This window comes from Myotis brandtii, unplaced genomic scaffold (genome assembly GCF_000412655.1).
Source record: "Myotis brandtii unplaced genomic scaffold, ASM41265v1 scaffold1063, whole genome shotgun sequence".
Taxonomy (NCBI): domain Eukaryota; kingdom Metazoa; phylum Chordata; class Mammalia; order Chiroptera; family Vespertilionidae; genus Myotis; species Myotis brandtii.
Window position 1 is genome coordinate 78,059 of NW_005353597.1, and position 9,279 is coordinate 87,337.

The window sequence follows — 9,279 nt, forward strand, 5'->3', positions numbered from 1 at the left end:
CCCCCCCCCCCCACCCACCATTGCCTTGGTCTGCTCCTCTATTGCCTTCCTCTGCTGGCTTTTCTTGGATCCACTCCTCCCAAAAAACAGGACCTGCCTCTGTGCGGTCCAGCACAAGACAGAGGCTGCCTGCGCACCTCTAGTACTTTTGCAAGGCCTGCAAACAATGCCCTGACCCCGTCTATGCAGGAAACCTGCCTCCCACTCACCTTTCAGCTTCATACTATTATTCTCACTTCCTTTGAGAAAACATACTGAAGCATAGTAACCTCTATTTTGTAAAAACTGCTGTTTGAATTTTCTACTAAGCATACATAGTCCTTTGTTCTGTGAATTAACTCTGCTATTCTTGGCTTCTGTAAACACACTTGCTTGAATAATAGGGAAAATAAGCTCAGCTATCTGACCTTGCAAGCTGCTCCGCTGCTGTCCCTGGCTACTCCCCTGCCAGGTGCCCTCCAGTTATCTGAAATGTACTATGCTCAAGGCTACTGAGTTGTGCTGTGCCCAGGTTACAAGCTTCCTGCAAAATATCTACATAGGGCTCTTTGTAAAGCCTACAAAAGGTCCAGAAACCCCATATTTGGAGGACAAAGAGATCAATGGGGTATAAAGGGAAAGCTTCCTCCATATTGCTTTGCTCAGACTTTGAGAGACAACTCCTCTGAGACCACTAACGTAATAAATGCTCAAAAATTTGGCTTACTGATTAATTGATTAAGGCATCCTCTGTTTAGCTCACTGATTTCCAATATAACAATACAAAATATACCCTTTGCACGTAATAAAGGCTCCAAAATTCGGCTTACTGATTAATTGATTAAAGCATCCTCTGTTTAGCTCTCTGATTTCCAATATAACAATACAAAATATACCCTTTGCCTTGACACCTATTGGGACTACATTATTTCCTAAGGTGTAAATTGCAGAAGGTGGGTGGACATCATCCCTGCCTTAACTCTTTACAAAACGCACTTGTGGGCTACTGAGTACATGTGAATATATTCTGGTGCATATTAAAATGTGCTAGGATATGCTATTTCATCACCAAGAAACAGCTTAGTTATTTACTGAATGCCAGAGTTCCAAACTTTTACAATGTGTCTAAATAAAAAAATGAATAAGGAACAGACTCTGAAGAACTGGGATTTTTGGCAAGAGCACCTGTAAGCAGCTCAAGATGGGGGATTAATCGGAGGAAATGTGTTCGGGAAGAATTTATGAGAAAGCCAGCACTTTCATTCCAGGTTCTAAACTGAGACACTTGATGAATGCTGGGTGGCTGCCTGAATGATCGCTCTGCCTGGGGCCACTGGAGAGACATGTAGTCTCAAGGCACTGGACATTTTTGTCGTCCCGCTGCTAGCCCAGTTCACAGACAGGACTGAGGGAGGGTTGGAGGTCAGCTCCTATATTCTGCGGACATCGGGATTTACTTGCTCTGTAAATTGAATGTAGAGCTTTACATGGTTTGAAAATTGGACCCTAGTGGGAGGTCAAAGGCGCCAGGGTCATTAAGCCTTGAGAAAAAAAGGCTGACAGGTGATCCAATGACATTTTCCAGTAGGAAAAAGTCTTATTGTACAGATGGTGACCAGCTGTTCCTTTCATGGAGGCAGGATAGACATGGGGATTAGGTTTAAACAAAGACTGTTCAGATCACAGGCTCTGTTGGCTCTGGAAAGAGAACCCGAGGGAAATTGCAAGCTCCTCTCTGAGTGATGTGGGCTGATGAATAAGACTATTACTTGTGTATCTTTTAGCCTTTCTTAATAGACTGGTCTTGGAGATAAACCCTCACATTTTATGAAATCTCATTGCAGTATGTTGGGAAATGTTTATTAAACAGAGGGCTTTAGGGTATGTATGTGTGTGTCAGTTCAGGAAATGTGCATATTGTCATTTTTTGTGAAGATATAATTGAAGAATTTCCTTTTTCCTCTTCTTTCCCTGAACCAGACCACTTTTTCTTCCTTACGGGCCCCTACACGCTAATGACGTCTGCCTATGTGTTTTAGTATCTTCAAATCCCTCTTTTCTCCTTATGACTTTTTAAACAACCAAAGGAAAAGCCTTAAACAAAACCAGGCCCTGCCTGGGGAATCCTTTGACCCTCGGTGCCAGATAAGTGCTCACAGCTGCTAGATACTTATTAACAAATTTTCATTTTATAATAGCCTCTGGGGAGAACTTCACCACAATTTTAACAAAAGCACATTTATAATGCTTTAGTTGCATCTATATTTAAACCTAAAGCTGCAACACAACAAGTAACTGACATTAGGTTGCATAATGTTAGGCATGTTTTGTGATCTCTGAGCTCAGTTTTATAATCTCTGAGCTCAATAACTAATTTGTACAACAAAGGGGTAATGACACCTTATCACATTATGAAATTTAAATGAGATAATGAGCATGAAACCACTCTATCTAGCAAACAGGGACATTTTCAACTTTACCCTAGTAAAATAAGTTAAAATGGGATATGATATTTATCAAATGAAGTTTATTCTACAGAACACATCTGACAACATGGACAGGTGTGTTTGTATACAATGTCCTGGGTCATCTCTCCTAGCTCATCTGCTAGAATTGTCACAGCTAGGCTTGGCTAATAACAGACAGGTACTTTCTGTTGCATTTTGTTAGTATGGTTTTTCAGCATCTGTTGAAGATACTGACCTGCTGTTATGTTGGTTTCTCATAGTTACCTTTCTACTACTGGATTGTTTCAAGATTCCCGCAGCTGGTAAGAGAACACAGTACAATGACCCTTTCAATGCTCACTTGTAATCAGAATTGTGAGCAATTTGTCAGTTTTATTTGCTGTAAATTTCAAGAGAAACTTTAAGCTCATAGGTTTTCTTTGAAGTCTTTTTTTCTAAAGCCAAGTTATACTTTCGTTTTAAGCAGTAAAAAAATAACTTTCTTTAGCGCTCCTTTAGTTTATTTCTGTTTTGTTGAAAAACGAACATAACAGCAGGCCAATATATTCAACAGCTGCTGAAAACCCATACTAACACAATGCAACAAAGTACCTGTTTTCTTAGCTCTCTGAACTACCATTTACCTTTCCTAGGCCTTAGATTTTCAAGTATCTGGCTTATAGAATCAACACAAGGAAGATAGTGTCTTTTACTGGAAAGCAGAAACAGCAAAAATGCCAATGAATACTTTGTCAGTTATGTTTGCATTTTGTAGCCTTGGGTTCGTTGTTTGCCAGAGTTTGTTAACATCGCTAAATGAGGGACGTTTTCCACCCGGAAGGCAGCACCGCGTGGGGCCTTGCATTGGTGAAATGGCCACAGCAGTCTGCGTGAGGTTTTCAGAGAAGGGCTACACCCACTTTTCCCATGTGCTGAGCCCTGGCACCTCATCATCAGCTAACACTCTAGTTTCACGGGCCTATAAACCTAAAGCTTTATTCTGTGAGAACTGAGTGCTGAAAACATACTGCCAGTTTGCAAAGAAATGCGCAGACATAGACCTATAACTTGGACTCCTTAAGAAATAAAAACACATTCCTTGACCACCACAAACTCTACAGGGTTGGAAGCACTGGCGAAGGATACATTTTCTATTATGAATATGAAGACTGAGATAGAGGTAGCTCCAAATTTTACTCTATGTGATCTGTGTCTTTATTGATAAGAAGGATTCTTAAGGTCCCACACAGCAGGCTTTGATGTTGGTGAGAAGCCTCAGGATTTTGTTTAAACACAACACCTCACCCACCCTCTGAATGTAAACAAGGGGCTGTTTTCTCCTCTTTGTCCAGAGACTGAAGTTGTTTCTGAGGTTCTGTTCGGCTTGCGTTTGAGAAGCCGCACGCACACTTACTTGGTCTCATTCTCTTGTAGGACTGAACTGCGAACACAAAGCACGCGGATAAAGGGTTCTGTTTGGCTTGAGTTTGAGAAGCCGCACACTTACTTGGTCTCATTCTCCTGTAGGACTGAACTGCGAACACAAAGCACGCGGATAAATTGGGAGATCACTTTCTTTTGAGAATCCTCAACTGAAGCTCCAAGTCTCCTGGTAGGAACAACCTTTAAAACCAGGCAATTTATAAACGTCAGAAATCACACCCAGAAGGGCCAGAGCTTTATTTTTCAAAGAAAATGCTGGGCGCCAGCAGCCTTAGCCTTCAAAAAAGCTCCCATTCTCCAGAAGGATAATACGTATTGTTCTTATGGCAACATGATCACTCGCTTTTCTAAACCTTCATGGAATAATGGAAAGTGGACTTTCTAAAATAAACCCCCGCATGTTCTTTATTTACCAAATCACCAATAGACCCATACAGGGGATTTTGAACAAAGAGACTTTTCCTGTTACGAATTCCCCTGAAATAGAAAATACTGCCTTTTAAATACAAGATGCGGTCTGGTTTGTGAGGCTACCTTTTACAAAAATTTTTCCAGTCCAGGTCAGAGTTCACACGTGGAGCAGAGAAGACTGTCCACATGCATGACAGTGCATGATGGAGCTATGGACCCTGCACCTGGCACTTTATATGTAGCACCCCTTGAATAACGACACCCTTGCATTTAAAAAATAACTCCCCTGGAAGTTCAACGACAGGCAGTCTTGCTGTTGGAAATTGTGCTCTGTCGTGGAGTTGCAAGAAAAGCATTCCAGGGACCCACATATGGGAGGTTGTGGCTGGTAAGATTTATTTGGATGGAAATAGAAGGACGACCCCAGGTTCCCAATGTTCCATCATGAAAAAGTTCAGCCTTGTCTTCAGCAAGCTCTGAAATAGGGCCGGTGTCCAGACATTTTGAGCCATTGGTTTGGCCCATCTCTCTGTCCTGATCCGGGTTAGTCTGTTTTCCCAGCTGTGCTCTGGCTGGCACTGTGCCCAGGCTGCACTGGAGTCAGCACAGCTGCTGGACTCCAGGTGGTTCTTAGGGCCACGTGGTTGCTATGGAGAGAGAAGGCGAACCGGCAAACATGAGCCACAGGCGTCACCAAGCCACAGAAAGAGCGAAAGCTCACTGTTAGGCTGATTATATTATTGCAGGTTTGGGACAGACCAGGTGCTTCTTCAAACTAGCCAATCAACTTCCCAATCTTTTGCAGGCTTCTGATGGGTCCTTTTCATAATCAATCCATTTCCTATCCAATCCGATTCTTTCCCCAGGCTGGGCTCCTCCCCTTTATTGTTGCCTTCTCAGTTCCCACTGGGCTTGCCTCAAAGAGGAAGCACCTCCCCCTGTGCGATACTGGCTCCCACTGAGCATGTGCCAGTAGAGGGATTTCTCCGGCTGTTTTTATTCCTCCCCCAGTAATGATCCTTCCTGCTCATGACCCTTCCTGATGCTTTGTGGGGGGATTAGGTCCTGAAGGCAGAGGATGCTCTGGGGAATGTGTGACACTGTAACTCAGGGAAGCAAGCCCAATATTGGATTGAGCTTCCCCGTTTGTTGGGCTTCATAATATCTGATTCCCGTTGCTCACTTACTTTATTAATATCAGGCTACCTATGCCAACAGCAGCACTGACTGGACTTTTGACAACTAAGATACGCAGGCAGTATAAAGGTACTTTCCTTGATCCAGCACACCCAGGCTTCTCCCAGTATTCTCTTCCCATATGGGAACCTTTTTATTTTCCAGTTCTTTCTTTCTTTAGTTTCCTCCTGCCCTTCCTGCGGTCCTTCTCCTCCTAGTTCTCTCTGTCTTCCATTCTACCCTTACCTGGAAGGTGGAGCCACATTGACCTAATTCTGGGAGGACACAGATGCGTGGGGTCCAGTGATCTCTCCTAACACATACCTACAGGTCTGGAAGATGACATCAATCCCAGTACCAGGAGCTTCTGGTAGATTTCATTTTGAATTTGAGCTGGGGCTCTGAGACCTGAACAGAACTAGATGCCAGAGGAGCCCTAACTGAAGATGTTAGAAGGCTGGTGTGATCATATAATTTCAAATGGTGCTCTTAATAATTCAACTAGAAAAATAGTTTCATAATCCCGGGCAAGCCTGGGCAAAGCAGCACAGAAGAGAGATTCTTGGGTGGGAAGGGGCATAGGGTGTAAGAACCCAGGTATGGGAGTTAGACAGCAGATCTGCCTCTAACTCCCTCTCTGAGGACATTGTTGACAAGAAGGGAATGATGTAGGAATCATTAGAGAGAATTGTAGATAAATAAAAATGTAATACAAACACAAGTCTGCCTCCAGAATTGTTGCTGCAGCCAAGGCCCTGGACACTGGGCTGAGGACCAGGGGAGAAAGTTTTGGCCTTACAAGCATTACAGACATCAGTCACAATGTGACCAAGGGTGTGTGGTCACATAGGCCTGACCTGGGCTGAGCCTCTCAGCACAGGGCACGGTGTTGAGTAGGTGCTTAATGTGACAGTGGATCACACAAGGGTCCATACATCCATGGTGGCAGCCTGCATCTCATGTGCACCATACACATACATAGGCTTCATCAAAGGAGGAAAGCATAAATTTGCACTGAGCTTATTGATTAAAAGAAATCTGAGGAAGAGAAATCAGTCTTCTCTTCCCATATGGGAACCCTTTCATTTTCCAGTTCTTTCTTTCTTTAGTTTCCTCCTGCCCCTTCTTGCTGTCCCAGGAGCATCTGGAAATCAGGCCCATTACATCCTCATCACCATTGAACAAGAGCTGACTTTTATCAAACACTTACTATGTGCCACATGTGTGCCATCTCATGTAACTTGGCAGAGCGGAGTCGTAAAATCCAGGGCTATGGTTGATCGTAACTGGGGGTTATGATTAGATGTGAGGCTTGTCTCCACCTCCAGTTAGGCAGTGGGATCCATGGTAGGACACCTGTGAGGAAATGGCAAGAACAGCTGCTCAGGAGGAAGCCAGGAGGGCAGAGTCTGTGAGGCATCAAGGAAACCAAAGAATCTCAGATGCAAGCAGGAAGGAACTGCACATGCATGCACACCCATGTGTGTGCACATAAGCACATATATGCACACGCACATGCAACTCATGTAACTAATAGGTACTTCCATCGACTTTCCTGGATGATACATACCTTTTGTGACCAAATAGCAGTGAAGTGTAGAGAAAGGAGGATTGCAGGTTACTAATTCTGTCTCTGCCTCAACTACCTTTTGGGACCTTGGGAAATAGTTTCACAGTGATGCATCTGGAATCAACCACTCGCTTCCTGAATTTTACAGATGAAGAGGTCATGAATGAGACAACGTGGGTCTCCCTTAGAACTTCCTGTGAAGGGTTTCCACATGGCGTGGACAGAGGGGCAACGAGCACCTGGCTAATGATGCTGTGGGTTGGGAGCTGCCTCGCTTGGTGATCACTGCCAATTTCACTCGCCTTTTGTGTTTTGTGAATCAAGGACTCCCTTCCTCACTTGGCGTTTCAGGTGCCCAGGTGAAGCTGAAGAGACTGACCAAACAGTGGGTGGGAATGAGCCTGGTGCTCCTCAATCTGTCCCCTGCAGTGGCCAAAATGAAGCAGCCCTGGAGTTCTGTCCAAGAATATTCCTGCAGCGTGTGATTCTAGAGAGAACAGTGATGTGGGTTGGATTTTGTCCCCCATAAGGTATGTTAGAATCCTCATCTCCAGTACCTCACTGTAGTTGGAAATAAGGACTTTACAGGGAAAATGAGATCCTTAGAGAGGGTCCAATTTGATGTGACTAGTTCCTGTATAAAGGAGGAAATTTGGACACAGATATATACACAGAAGACAAGATGAAGACAAGGGGAGAAGGTGGCCAAGTAAGTGATTGGCGTGATGCATCTATAAGCCAGGTGTAGTTCATGGTCAGTGCACAGTGGTGTGGCTTTTTAACTCCACTCTAGCTTCACAACAATGCTGTGACACCCCATCTTTAAGTTACTGATAACCTAGAGTTCATTTGGACTCCTGGTATATTCTCATTTCTCTGGACAGGTACTATCCTCTATCGGAAGATTATGTAAATGGCTATGATCCCTGCTAGATGCATAAAATTTAATTAATAGGCAAATAATACAGAAGGATAGATGAAAAGGCTAGTTGTTCTATACTTGTAATAAAAGAAGAAAGAACAAAAAAGAAAACAAATAAGGAAACCTTACATAAGGCACTCTTATTATTCTTCACTTCCCCACATTACAGATTCCCCAGAAGCAAAACAAATGTTTTTTTAACTACATTGTGCCTTGTTTTTATTACATGGGGATTACTTAAGACACGAAGAATAGTTTCCATATGAGTATCAGTAATGAAAAAAGCATGGTGATGATGTCATTGTTACTTATTTTTGAGCCTCAGTAGAATATTTAACATTTGTCAGAATACCAGACAATGCAACTTCTTACCACAGGGACTTCCAGAGAAATGAGAATATACCAGGAGTCCAAATGAACTCTAGGTTATCAGTAACTTAAAGACGGGTGTCATGACGTTGTTGTGAAGCTAGAGTGGAGCTGGAAAGCTGCACCATTGTGCACTGACCGTGAGCTACACCTGTCCACTCAGAACTCATTTATTCCAACAACAACCTATCCAGGTTGGTGTTAAACTAAGTTCTGGTGCAGCAGGTAACCGCTGAGCCATGTGATGCAAGATATCACAACATGTGCATTTTGTATGGCCCTGGCATAAAAATAGACACACAGACCGATCGAAAAGAATTGAAATCCCAGAAATAAACCCTCACATCTATGGCCAACTAATATTTGACAAAGGAGCCAAGAAAACTCAATGGGGGAAAATATAGTCTCTTTAGTAAATGGTGCAGGGAAAACTGAGTAAGCACAAGTAGAGAATAAAATTGGATCCCTATCACAGACCACTCATAAAACTTAAAATGGATCAAACACTTAAACATAAGATCTAAAACCATAAAACTCCTAGAAGAAAACATAAGGGAAAAAGCTCCTAGGCAATGGTTTTTGGAAATGACACCAAAAGCACAAGCAAATAAGCAACTAAATCAACCTAAAGAGCTTCCCCACAATGAAAGAAACAATGAACAGAATGAAGAGGCAGCCTATGGCATGGGAGAAAATACTTGCAGGTCATAGACCTAATAATGGATTAAAATCCAAAAATATAAAAAACTAATGTAATTCAATGATAAAAATCTAATCTGATTTAAAAATATGGGCAGAGGAACGGAGTAGACATTTTTCCAAGGAAGACATAACCAACAGGTACTTGGGACAATTTTTCTAGCAATAGTGTGGGGTGTGGATTCAACGACATACACATTGGAGGCAGAATGTTTATCTTCTATGGAATAACAATAATAAAAATGGACTTAACCCTTTCAACA